This window comes from Haliotis rubra, unplaced genomic scaffold (assembly GCF_003918875.1).
Source record: "Haliotis rubra isolate DU_JTF1 unplaced genomic scaffold, ASM391887v1 Scf1964, whole genome shotgun sequence".
Lineage (NCBI taxonomy): Eukaryota > Metazoa > Mollusca > Gastropoda > Lepetellida > Haliotidae > Haliotis > Haliotis rubra.
Window position 1 is genome coordinate 28479 of NW_025765963.1, and position 14925 is coordinate 43403.

Here is a 14925-nt window from a genome sequence, read left to right on the forward strand (position 1 = left end):
ACACATCCTGCAATCCTAGCTAGTTCAATGATCAACACATCCTGCAATCCTAGCTAGTTCAATGATCAACACATCCTGCAATCCTAGCTTGTTCAATGATCAACACATCCTGCAATCCTAGCTTGTTCAATGATCAACACATCCTGCAATCCTAGCTTGTTCAATGATCAACACATCCTGCAATCCTAGCTTGTTCAATGATCAACACATCCTGCAATCCTAGCTAGTTCAATGATCAACACATCCTGCAATCCTAGCTTGTTCAATGATCAACACATCCTGCAATCCTAGCTAGTTCAATGATCAACACATCCTGCAATCCTAGCTTGTTCAATGATCAACACATCCTGCAATCCTAGCTAGTTCAATGATCAACACATCCTGCAATCCTAGCTAGTTCAATGATCAACACATCCTGCAATCCTAGCTAGTTCAATGATCAACACATCCTGCAATCCTAGCTTGTTCAATGATCAACACATCCTGCAATCCTAGCTTGTTCAATAATCTGTGAACTGCCAACTTCTAGCTTGTTCAATGATCAACACATCCTGCAATCGTAGCTAGTTCAACAATGAACACAAGGCTTACTGTTTGAACAAATGAACTTTTCATTATTCTTATTTTTCTTCTCAAATTTTTCTTTTTCTTGAATATGTAACAAGAAATATTTGCATAAATATCAACATATGTTCTGCATATGTTCACAGCAGCTATATAACCACCTAATCACCTTTTATGACTTTAGGAAGCTAAATGCAATGACCTCATATCCCCAATATGTCTATGATCCAAAACACTTTTATTTGGTATATCTGTAGAAGTTCTACAGATTATCTGACCACTACACACTGCATTTAGGATGGACGCTGCCTGTTTCTTTTCATTTTCTTGGTAAATTATGTTTCAAGTGTATTCTCAGGAATAATATTCTTTTGTTGAAGCCTAGATGTGAAGTCTTTTCACTTGTCTATTCAAGACTATACAGTACAATCTAGACTATTAGCAGAGACTCTAATTTCTGTGGTGGACAAAAATACTTTACAAATATTTACAAACTTTGCTAAGAGATCTGACATATTGATGTGAGGTTGTAACTAGGCAACCAGTGTACTCATTTCCTTCAAACTTCACAGAACTTTCTGAACCTGCAGGCAATAAACATCAGTTTGGTTCCGAGGACACATTCCAAAGGTATCTCAAATGTGGTTTATGGATCAAAATTCAGCAACCTTTCAGTTTCGTGCTCAGTGTAGGTGAAATAGGGGTTTGAACTTACACCAGTGCGGCCAGGTATGCATGGGAATCAATTGTTCCATGATAGAACCTGGAGTGTAAAACAAAACTGATGTCGAGTCCAAATCCATCAACAAATATTTTCAGGAGTTACAAGCATCTGAAGAACTTTTCCAAGTCTTCAGAATTTGAGTCTGTCATACAATCAGGGAGGAGACATACAAAATTGATGAACTGCCGATTCAAATTCAGCCAGACAGTAGGAGCCAATACACAGACACAGAATACAGAATACATTATTTGGCATTACAGTGTTTATAATTAATGGGAGTCCAGGGGTCCTGTGGCTAGGCTGCTATGGAATCTGAGAAGCCCCCAAGTCTTCACAACCAGGATCATCACAAGCACCCCTGGCTTCCAGTCTTGGAACACTGAGTACATGGTCTTTGTTACAGTGTTTGAAGAAGGCAAGTTTGGCAGTTATGATGTACAAAGGTTGGTTGAGAAACTGGGAACATGCATATAGATGTAAGACTGAGATCTATGATGGGTATGAAGCCGATTTCGATTTCGTCTGAAATGTACCATCTCAGTGTCAGAGTCATTTGAGATATCGTCATTCAAAGTCAAGTGATGCTGTTAGTTATTCTTGAGGTTTTGTGTTGTTTATACATCAGTATGTTCTTGGAGTGAAATGGGTTGAACGTCACCCTGTACTTCAGCCACCACACAGCCTGATGCATGAGGAAATCCTCACGACATGCACGTCTTACATGCTGACTACTTGGAGCTGGCCATGAACATTTTAAGAAGCAGACAGACAGACAGACAGACTTAGAAACAGTATGGAATTCAAACCCACGATCACATGTTCCTGGCAAGTCTTACACCAAGTGATACTGGTGCATCAATTATGACTATCACGATCATAACCTGTTCTTGTAACATTGAAAGTAGCATGTTATATCCATACTATGGACAAAGACCCCAGTGAATCATTACAGATGCCAGTCTTACACATATTAATACATATATACTCATAGAAACAAATAAGGGAACACATGAAAGTACAAGTGTTCCTTCCTTATTTCCAGAATGTCACTCACAGTGCTATACATACCTTGTGAAGAAACCTGGAAAAGAATAAAGGATCACTTGTACTTTCGTGTGTTCCCTTATTTGTTTCCATGAGTATATGTTCACAAGTGACAATAGGGTTCATGCATATCTACAATGAACAGATTCATCCACATATGAACTACCTCTCTGCTACTAAAACTCTTTATCACAACTGCAGGAAAACATTGGATATTTCAACTATTTCTAGGAAAACACTATAGACCACCGCAGTGAAGCATCTGGCCATGAAATGTTAAAAAGTGTTTCTGATCAAAAGATTATTTTCAGAACAGTCTGTGTCACCTAGATTTTCCTTTATTTTCAGTAAAAGCCTTTTTGAGACATATATGAGATATTTTGGTCAAGGAAAGATAACTCCTGAATCCTGGACAATCTATTAATACATGCAACTTGTACTTTAACCATATTAATACCAAACCAATCTTGGCGTATATGAATGAGACACCTATGTTTACAGCTTGTCATGGCCTTATTAGAGAGAAATCAAGACTTAAATTGTAGGCAAATACTTGTATGCATATATCTTGTCTCAATGAAGACTGTCCGGTTTTGCATAGCACAAAATGTGGAAACATAATACATGTATATGTAAGTTCTATGTACACCAGCCCTGTGTTATATCCTAAGTTCATCCTACTAGCTATACGAGGATCAATAATTGCAGAATTTAAAAACAACGCTTACGTCAAACAGACTAATAATCATTTCTCAACAAAAATGCAAACATTACTTTGAAAGATGTGGTTATCAGTAATAGAAACAAAGAACAACTGAAATAGTATCACATGGAATGAAAACATTAAATTATGAAATATTCCTTTACTGACTTGTATGTAAAATTTAGAAATCATGTTAGTGAGTGACTCAGCAATATTCCAGCAATATAACGTTGGGGAACACCAGAAATATAAACAGGATTACATGTTCCACCAACAGATAATACATTAACTTTATATTCTTGCTATTACTACAAATAATCATTTAAAACACCAAAGACAGTTGAAAGCTTTTTTCTTAAATACTTCAAAACAAGATGAATTTCTACAAATTCCAAGTGAAACCCACACACTTACAGTTTCTAGGTAACCTACCCTTACCCTTAAAGAAAACTAACCCTAAGGATCCAAAAGGGGTGTTTGATCGGAAAGGGGATCCAAGGGCTAAGGATCGTAAAGGGGGTGTTTGCTCGTAAAGGGTGGTGGGCAAAAAACGGCCCTCGCCGTCTCCACTTCCGGTTCTCCTCCATTTCCTGTCCTCTCACTTCCGGTTCTCTCGCCACTTCCGGTTCTGCCGTCACTTCCGGTCCTCTCACTTCCGGTTTTGCCACTTTCGGTTCCCTGACTCTTTCTCCTCCCCTCCCCTCTCTCTTCCCCCCCAACCCCAACCCCACCCGGTCTTTTCATCCGCTCCTTATCCTATTTGTCATAAAGAGATGATTTTACTGGTTGTTCCTTTGTTGTTTGTTGTTTAGCAGGTACCATTGTGGTTAAAGCGTTGCATAGTCACGCCGAGGACAGGGGTTCGATTCCCCACATGGGTACATTGTGTGAAACCCATTTCTGGTCTTCCCCGCCGTGATACGTCTGGAATATTGCTAAAAGCGGAGTAATACGATACCATACCCACTCACTCACTCACTCACTCACGCACGCACGCACGCATGCACGCACGCACGCACGCACGCACTATGTATGTATGTATGTATGTATGTATGTATGAATGTATGTATGTATGTATGTATGTATGTATGTATGTATGTATGTATGTATGTATGTATGTATGTATGTGTGTGTGTGTGTGTGTGTGTGTGTGTGTGTGTGTATGTATGTATGTATGTATGTATGTATGTATGTATGTATGTATGTATGTATGTATGTATGTATGTATGTATGTATGTATGTATGTATGTATGTATGTATGTATGTATGTATGTCAATCAATCTTTATTTCAGTACTTAAAAGGCCACAGGCCTGTAGTACATTTAAAGTTTACATGAGTAGATAGAAATCATTTATAAATTCTTTTCTGTAACATTACTTTTTCTTAATCTCATAGCGAAATAGATGTACATTGCCAGATTCTGTAATATTGATGTGGTAGTATCTGTTAATAGTGAAATTAATGTTCTTACACTTGGATGCTTATAATAGTATGGCTTTAGGTATTTTGTTCGTAGAGTCGTATAAGCAGGACAGATTAGAAGAAAATGTAGTTCATCCTCAACAGTACTCATATTACATAACTGACATATTCTGATTTCTCTTTGTATACCTGCATACCTGCCAGTTTCAATAAATAATTCATGGGAAGAGCAACGAAAACGAGAGAGAGCTATACGGAACTTCTTTACGCCGATTTTTGCTAAATAGTCTTCAAAACGTATGTCCGATTTCCATTGGTTATAGTATAAACATTTTGTGGATAGAAGTAGTGATTCCGACCAAGACTGGAAATAGATATCTTTCATTCTTTGTGTAAAGGATATGATAAAATTGGTATGCAACTGAACATTGTGATCACACCACACATAACCATAACCAGTTTTGTACAACAACTCCCTAATATCACTCACTTTATGGCTTTAATGGAAGAGTATATAAACAAGGGGAATCTACCTAATTCTCCGTAAACCATCCTATTACATGTGTTCGGTTTTACACCAAGAACCTTTTTGCATGCATATAAATGAACTCTTTCAATACTGTCATATTGTTGTAATCCCCATATCTCAGAGCCATATAGAAGTATTGGACTTATCTTCATATCGAATATTTTAAAGAATGTGTGAAAGGACATTTCACCCAACGATCTCATATTTTTACAAACACCGATTAGGATTTTCAAGGCTTGTGCTGACGCTTGTTTTGTGTGTTTGGACCAGGAAAGGCTATTACAAAAATATACACCAAGATACTTATAAACACTGGTAGTTTTGAGTAGTTGCCCTTTATAATACCATTTTTCTAATTTAGAGAGTTTGCCACCTTTCTTAAAGACGATAATTTTGGTTTTGTCTCTGTTTACACACAATTTATATTGGTCAGAAAATGTGTCTAATTCATCTATTTGTTTCTGTAAACCGCTAACAGTACTAGAAAACAGTACAATATCATCGGCAAAGAGTAACAGAAATAGTTGTATTGTATCTGGGTGTAGTTGAATCCCATTCGTACATGTGTCACATATTTGTATTGCTAATTCATTAATGAAAAACGTAAAAAGGAAAGGGCTTAAAATACAGCCTTGTCTAACACCTAGTTCACTAATGAAAGGTTCAGATAAGTCATGTTGATTCCTTACACACACTTTAACATTTTCGTATATACTCTTCAACATTTTATTCATTTTACTACTAAGACCGTGCGATTGTAGAAGTCTCCATAGTTTATCCCGCTGCACAGAATCGAAAGCCTTTGCAAAATCAACGAATAGTGCGTAGAACTTTCCACCTTTTGAGCTGAGGTATCTTTGTATTAGGCTATACAGTATAAAGATATTATCTGTTGTTGTATATCCCTCCCTAATGTATGTATGTATGTATGTATGTATGTATGTATGTATGTATGTATGTATGTATGTATGTATGTATGTATGTATGTATGTATGTATGTATGTATGTATGTATGTATGTATGTATGTATGTATGTATGTATGCATAGGGGCTGGTGTGGAAGTTAAGCAGTGTGGGTGATAAGGCAGGATGGTGTACGTAACGAAACGTTTCCACTAAATATACAGACAATTTTGTCAGACGTGAATGCAACACTGACACACCTCCTTTCTACATTGTAGCGATGGTAGCAGTGTGTAAAACTCATATCATGAAAGCTTGGAAGGCTGACTGGCCCTTTGCCTCTGGATAATGTTGTACAGTGTTGTACAGTGTTGGACACGATGCACAGGGTATAAGAGCATCTCAAGCTTCATGCATTCATAACAATGAGAATATTCAAATAGAGCTGATGTCTTGCTCAGATGTGCAGGGTGGGAGGGGGTGCATGTACGTTATTTGTGACACGGAGCAGCTCGCCTTAAGGTAATCAGGTAGCTACAGCTAATGAATAGATGCAGCAACATTAACAAACGCTGTTCAAAGACTTACAACATTGTATCATTGGAGGGGAGGAAACAATCTCATATCGTACCGGTAGTAAGGCAGTGTGGCCGCTTGGCTCGCTATAATGTTGCACAATGTTGAATAACGTCGGACATGGTATCGGAGTCACAACCGCCACACATACACATATATTATGTATTATATCAACACGATTGCTGCATGAAAAATACCAACTGCCTTACTGTCTTGATACCAGACGAAATGTTGTTGTTAGTTCGTTTTGTTTTGTTTTGTTTGTTTGTTTGTTTGTTTGTTTGTTCGATTGATCATTCATTCATTCATTCATTCATTCATTCTTTTCTCCCTCCTCTCTCTCTAATCCCTCCCTCCCTCCCTACCTACCTACCTACCTACCCCCTCACTCACAACGAACGAACGAACGAACGATCGATTGATCGATTGATCGACCCACACACCCACCCACCCATCTTTCCACCTTCCCACCTTCCCAACAACCTTCCCAACAAACACCGATCTAGTGGAGGAGGTTGACAAGTGGCTGGTGTTGTACATGGGCAAGATATGCTGTTCGGGGCATAAACCCACCGGCTGTTTCATATTGCTTGGGTTTGACAGCTCTACATTTGGGCAAGGTCAACGTCACTGTCGTCTCTGCCATATTAATAGTGGCAGGCAAGTATAACCTTCCTATTACCCACTACAGACAGTTTCATCAGCCGTCAATGTAACACTTAAACACCTTCTTTCCTACATTGTAGTAATGGTAGGTGAATAACAACTCATATCATATAGGCTTGGAAGGCTCACTGCCCGTTTGCGCCTGGATCATGTGCTACAGTGTTGGACATGATGTACACAGTACCATAGTTACTCAATCAATCAACAATAAATATATTGTTTGTTCGATATTGACGAGTGGGACATCGTGCGTGCGTGCGTGCGTGCGTGCGTGCGTGCGGGAGCTCATCCATGTCTCTTGTAATAAACCAACATTGGGTCCTGCTGCTGGCTGTTACTCTGGTGGCATCACCTTTCATCTTAAGGATTAGCTGTTGGATTCCCTGTCCGACTTGGAATTGTTCATATTCCTATTCCTATTTATAGAAATATTCTCTGATTACTGTCTTAGCGAGAAATGAATACATATAGTGTTGTCTTGTTGGACTGAGAAATATCTCTCTCTCTCTCTCTCTCTCTCTCTCTCTCTCTCTCTCTCTCTCTCTCTCTCTCTCTCTCTCTCTCTCTCTCTCTCTCACACACACACACGCACTCTCAAGCACTCACGCACGCACGCACGCACGCACGCACGCACGCACGCACGCACGCACGCACATTGCCATAAAGTATGAACGATACCTAGGGATACATTTAAGAGAAGTGCTACCTACTCCACATTAATAAAGCTCGAATCTCACGGGTGGTAAAGCAGAATGGCCGCTTGACTCCGGCTTATGTTGCAAAATGTTGGACAACGTCGGACATGCTATGTACATTGTGTCGTTATCAACACTACGAATGTTTTATTGTATAAACTGACTGACTGACTGACTGACTGAATTTGGTTTTACGTCGCTTTTAGCAATATTCCAGCAACATCACAGCGGGGGACACCAGAAATGGGCTTCACAAATTGTGCCCATGTGGAGATTCGAACCCGGGTCTTGGGCGTGACGAGCCAACGTTTGAACCACTAGGCTACCCCATCGCCCCTTATTGTATAAACATGAATGGAATAAATTATAAGCTATAACCTGTATTTGTAGTTGTTGTTGAAGTTGTAGTTGTAGTTGTTGTTGTTGTTGTTGTTGTTGTTGTTGTTGTTGTTGAGGCTCCCCTCACTTTGTTGACATGTCATCGTATCTAAATTACGTACATTGGTGCTCATGATGTTGATCACTGGATTGATGGGTCCAGACTGCAATGTTTACACACCGCCGTATGGAGTGTGGCGTTAAACAACGAACGAACCAAGCCATTCATGACTGAAATCACTGAAAAGTAGCCATTTACCAGAGACATATCTTGGAATTATTTATAACGGGTGTCCAGCAATCTGCAGCCAGTTTTACTACCTGAAGGGATGCAGCAACATTAATAAACACTGTTCAAAGTCTTTCTACATTGTATGAATGGAGGGGTGGAAGGAAGCTCATATCCTATAGGTAGTAAGGCTGTATGGCAGCTTGGATCAAGATAATGTTGCATAATGTTCCTTAATGTTGGACATGGTATCAGCGGCCACACATATACCAATATAATATTATTTCAACACAATCAATACATGGAAAATACGAACGATGCCTGCTACTGTCTTGACACCCGACCAAATCTTCTTTGTATCGTTGTTTGTTCGTTTCTGTATGACACAAACTGCCCTGCCCTGCCCTGCCCTGCCCTGCCCTGCCCTGCCCTGCCCTGCCCTGCCCACGGCACGGCACGGCACGGCACCTGGTATAGGTACAATATGTCAAGACTTGAAACACTCTGCTGGGTGCCCTTCTCTGCATGGATTCTTGCTCGTGCTATCGACCACTGGTTTGTTGTCCTTGTCTACATGAAGTACCGACATGCTACACCATCTGATTATCAGTATGTTCGAGAGCAACCGTGGACGGAAATCATCTACCTTGGGGAATTTCTAATCTCTTTTTTTCTTTTTTTTTCTATTTACATATTCAGGTACACGTTCACAATTTACCGTTGAGCGTGTGGAGGCTGATGTGTATATACACCATCATTCAACAACAGCAGTTAATATTAATTGATGCTGGTAAGTATTTCCTAACACCATGTGTCTGTGCTGTGCTGTGCTGTGCTGTGCTGTACATTGGTGCTTTGGTACGCTCGTCAATGGATAAGGTGTAGTGAACAGGTTCGACCCGTGAACGAACACCAGTGACCAGGCCACCGTCTAAAACTTGGGCTCCGTAGTTTGGCGAACGGCTCTCTTTCTTTCAGCTATTTGTCTGGCGCTTCAGTCAGTTTGCTTGGCTGCCAGCTTGCAAACTGACTGAAGCGCCAGAAAAATATCTACCAAGAGCCGTTCTCCAAACTACTCATGACCAGGACTGGTGAATCTCATCTCATCTCGCTTCCTACAGAGTGACCTGAACCTAATTGTAAATTATACGCTTTGAGCATGCACCTTGTCTTATCATCATCATCATCATCATCATAATTAGCATCATAATTATCATCATTTCTGACATTTGAGACAATGTATGGAGCCCTCAGTGACACAGTGTCACAGCCCCTCAAAAGCATTATCTCCCCTCCCAAGTCCCAAAATGAAACAAGCCCAGATTTACTCAGGTTCTGAATATCGAGTCTCACTTCGACCCCTTTTCATTTTGAAAGGAATTATTTGTTTCTGTGAAAATTAGGCACATTAAAAGACGTTAATGCAACAGTCACACACATTCGTGACCAACTCGTGTTATTCCGGGACAAGCCGAATAGCGACTCGTGCCCCTCTGGAAGGATTTCATATTGGCGCATGAACATCAGAACTACTTTTAAAAAAATGATACCCAATCCCTGTTTGATTCCAAAGTTTCTTAATATCACCGAAGCACATGTACATTGTATTGCTAGGTTGTTGGTTTTGGTGGGTTTTTTTACACTTTCTTATTCTAAATAATTAAACCTCTTTGATACAGCCGTTCACCTTATATTTCCAATTTTTTATTTTCTTAATAGGGTTTAATTATCACAAATGGGAATTGTTTTATTGAATATACCAACAACAAAAAATCAGCTACATTAAATCCCAAAGCAGATACTCAAAAAAATGACTTTAAAATATTTCTCAAACTGAATATTCGTGTAACCTTTCTGTCACACCCTGGTGGAATTTCAAATGAATTCGCTGAAACAAATATGAATGACCAAAAAACACTCAGACTAAAATATCCCCAGAGCTATGAAATATAAGCCCAATGTTAAAGATTAAAGTTGATTAGTTACAGACAAATACGATATTATTGTTTTGAAACTCATAGCGATTATAATTACATTTCCTAAAATTGATCGAAGCGCACGTACAATCTCCATAACAAGCCCGCAAGATCGTCAGAAATACACTCGGTTGGACCCATGAGAGCAGTGATGTCAACAAATGCACGTGCCTGTATTTGAATCTCTCACCGTCAATGGCATGATTCTTATTAAAAACTTTATAATAGGCAGCAAAATCCTTTTAGCTATGTTCTTTGTACTTTCAATATAACGATATATATTTTTCATGATTCTTTAAACAATGACATAATGCCATAAACAATTTAAGTACTCGGGATTATTTTTACCAAAGCACCGCGCTCATTTACGCGCGTGCTGATTTGTCTGTCGTATTTTCGCACATAACAAGTATCGAGTGGGGGACGAGTCTTCTTGGACTGATTGACTGAATTTGGTTTAACGCCGCTTTTAGCAATATTCCAGCAACATCACGGCGGGGGACACCAGAAATGGGCTTCACACATTGTACCCATGTGGGGATTCGAACCTGGGTCTTCGGCGTGACGAGCCAACGCTTTAAGCACAAGGCTACCCCACCGCCCCTAGTCTTCTTGGAGGTTACGGAAAGGGGCGAGTGGTGACGAATGAGTCACCCAGTGGCCCTGCCCTGCCCTGCCCTGCCCTGCCTTGCCCTGCCGTAACGTTTCGTATTGTATTGTATTGTATTGTATATCACCCATACATATACATACAAGTGGTGTCCTCTCAAAATTAATTTTTAAAACATTCTCTTTAATGCCAAGGTGCTGATCAGGAGAGAATTTATAAATAATAGTTTTCACCAATCGATTTGCATGCTGACAAATGAAAATTAACATAATATGACTTTTATGTGTATATTTACATGCTGAATCGTAGATTGTGTGCATGATTGTGAGAGGACGGTTCGCTTGCCTCAGTTCAGTTTATCATAGTACATACACAAAAGTTACTGGTAGACAGCCAATAGGATATTAGTACATGTAGTTAAAATCCGTATGGGGATGTCATGATGACGTTAATAGCATTTCCTTCTTGGCTGACCCTTAAAATATTCGCTTGCGTCGTATGAACAAAGGGACATGATCTTACACCCATCAGATTTTCGAACTGTCAGGTTCAGCCAATGTGGAGCTTTGCCCCCTGGATGCCGAGTTTTTTTTCAGGCGCACACTTTCATACGGTTTGAACAGTAAACGTTGTGCGAGAATTGCGCTCGCGTGGTCCTGGATCTACGTACGGCTATAAACTTACAGAGAAATGTAGAATATTAAATTTCCTACCCGATGGATGCAACTACCTCGGCAGTTTGAGAAATAGACCTTGCTAAATGTTGTCCAAGTTTTTGTTATATTTTATTAAAAAAACAGCAAATTTCTCAGCTTTATATCGCGCACCCATAAAAACACTATGCTACGAATTTTTAAATTTGGCATCTTTACGGAAAGTGTGAGCGAAGAAAATACAGCCTGATATCTGAACGACATAAGTGTATATGAATTGGGTTTATTTGCTTTTGCATAACGTTATACGCTCAACACTAAAAATGACTCCCAATAAATGTCAAAAATGGATTTTCTTCTATGAAGTCAAACGACGACAGAGAGGCCATACACCTATAATGATAAGGGGGCATAACTCCGTTATGCTAAACACTAGGTCAATGTAACTCAGACCACATGGAGAAAATTTGTTGTGGATACGGACGCTATTCCAATGGTGAACCAACCTATTCCAATTCAAAGTTCCCCAATGTGAGCGGATACGCTTTGGTAGTTTCACATTTTATAAGACTGACATTTTATAAGAATGACAAACACATGTGGGAAGAGTGAGTGAGTATGGTTTTACGCCTCTTTTAGCAATATTCCAGCACCATCGGGGGTGGGGGGGCAATAGTAGTGGACAGGAGGTGAGCCATGAAGGCAGGATTTCTTAGTCCAAAAGCTTAGTGGAGTGGCTACGATTTGACATCTGTGGGAACCAGTAATCGTGTTATACAGTGATCGGTGTACGTCACACCTCCGTCCCTGCATCCTGATAGATTTTGTGCCTATGGCACTGGCCGCAGAACGTATGGAGTTGTTGAAAACAAGGGTTACCCCACTGCTTGACCCACACGTCTAAGATACGGCTTTATTTACTTATAGCCAGTGAGGATATGAGTTGCAGATTGTGTGTGTGTGCTGATAGAGATAAACGGTAATAATGGCGTCACATGGTGCCTATGTTAAATCTCATCACTCGTCCCTGATACTTTTTAAAATGGAGGAGAACATTTAGAGGGGGCAGGGTACAAAGCAGAAACACAGATAGTTACGCTGGAACGTTATAATGACGTTACACGTGTTTTAAAGGCAAGAGAGTAGATGCTGACTCTCCTTGCATGTTCATTTTGGAAATAGGAAGCATAATAACAGAAAATGTAGTTCAAGGAGACCAGCAAAGAGCAGAAGACCAATCACTTTCTCTATCCCCCCCCCAAAGCCCCTCCCTCCGGTCTCCTCCATTACTTCCGGTCTTCTCCTCAAACTTGGTTTTAGTAATTGATTATTCAAAAAGTGATGATTTGTTTAGTTGTTCTTTTGTTGTTTAACAGGTAGCATTGTGGTTAAAGTGTGCGCTCATCACGCCGAAGACCCAGGTTCGATTCCCCCACATGGGTACAATGTGAAGCCCATTTCTGGTGTCCCCCGCCGTGATATTGCTGGAATATTGCTAAAAGCGGCGTAATACCATATATAAACACTCACTCACTCGCTCCTCTTTTCCGTTCTCCTTATCCTCCTTCTTTCCCTACACGCCCCTTTCCCACGCTCGCTCGCGCACACGCACGTACGCGTACTCAGTATATATAGGGGCTTGTGTGAAAGTTATTCAGTGTGGGCGATAAGGCAGGATGTATCGTCTCTTCATTAGGCTTGGTGTACGTAGCCAAACGTTTCCACTAAATATGCAGACAATTTTATCGGAGGTGAATGCAACACTGACAGCTCGCCTCAAGTTAATCAGGCAGCCACAGCTAATGAATAGTGCCGGCACATTAACACAAGTAGGATGCAGCAACATTAACAAACGCTGTTCAAAGACTTACAACATTGTATCAGTGGAGGGGAGGAAATAATCTCATATCGTACGAGTAGTAAGGCAGTGTGGCCGCTTGGCTCGGTATAATGTTGCACAATGTTGGACAACGTCGGACATGCTATGTACATTGTATCATTATCACAACAGCCACACGTGTTCGATTATTTATTATATAAACATGATTGGAAATTATAAGCTATGCCAGTATTTTTTGTTGTTGTTGTTTGCCCTGCCCTGCCCTGCCCTGCCCTGCCCTGCCAGCCCAGAATTGGTCGGGTGTTCAAGCTCTCTCTCACTTGGTTGACATGTCATCGTATCACAATTAGGTACATTGGTGCTCATGATGTTGATCACTGGATTGTGGGGTCCAGACTGCATTATTTACAGATCGCCGTGTGGAATGTGGCGTTAGGCAAACAAACAAACAAACTAAGCCATTCATGACAGCTGTTTTGACGACACAAATCACTGAAAAGTAGCCATTTATCACAGACATATCCTGGAATTATTTATAACTGGTGTCCAGCAATCTGCAGCAAGTTTATCTACCTGATGGAGCAACATTAATAAACACTGTTCAAAGTCTTTCTACATTGTATTAATGGAGGGGTGGAAGGAAGCTCATATCGTATAGGTAGTAAGGCAGTATGGCAGCTTGGCTCCGGATAATGTTGCACAATGTTGGACATGGTATCAGCGGCCACACATATACCAATATAATATTATGTCAACACTATCAACACATGGAAAATACGAACGATGCCTGTTCCTGTCTTGACACCCGAAGGGAATCTTCTTTGTATCGTTGTTTGTTTATTTGTTTGTTTGTTTGTTGTTTTTACCCGCGTGTGCTGTCCAACTTTCTGTATGATACAAACTACCCGGTGTAGGTACTACGTATACATGACGGGTTTCATGATCATGAAGTGCATGACGGCATGCCATGGCTGCTGGTATAGGTACAATATGTCAGGACTTGAAACACTCTGCTGGGTGCCCTTCTCTTAATGGATTCTTTGCTCGTGCTATCGACCACTGGTTTGCTTGCCCTTGACTACATTGAGTATCGACATGCTACACCATCTGATTATCAGTATCTTTGGAGAGCAACCGTCGACGGAAATCATCTACCTAGGGGAATTTCTTATTCTTTTTCTATTTACATGTTTAGGTACACGTTCACAATTTACCGTTGAGCATGTAGAGGCTGATGTGTATATATACACCATCATTCAACAACAACAACAACAGCAGTTAATATTAATTGCTGCTGGTAAGTATTTCCTAGCACCATGTGGCTGTGCTGTGCTGTGCTGTGCATCTTGGTACTTTGGTACGCTCGTGAATGGATAAGGTGAAGTGAGCAGGTTCGACACGTGAACGAACA

General features: G+C 40.3%; 1 long non-coding RNA gene across 1 annotated transcript; it reads right to left on the reverse strand.

The window, feature by feature from the left end:
* Positions 1 to 402: 402 nt before the first annotated feature.
* On the reverse strand, positions 403 to 12663 carry LOC124274953. Its single transcript, XR_006898093.1, has 4 exons — positions 12653 to 12663; positions 3464 to 3468; positions 583 to 3070; positions 403 to 551 (listed from the first exon to the last, which is right to left on the reverse strand). It is a non-coding gene; the product is annotated as an uncharacterized LOC124274953 (long non-coding RNA).
* Positions 12664 to 14925: the final 2262 nt, after the last annotated feature.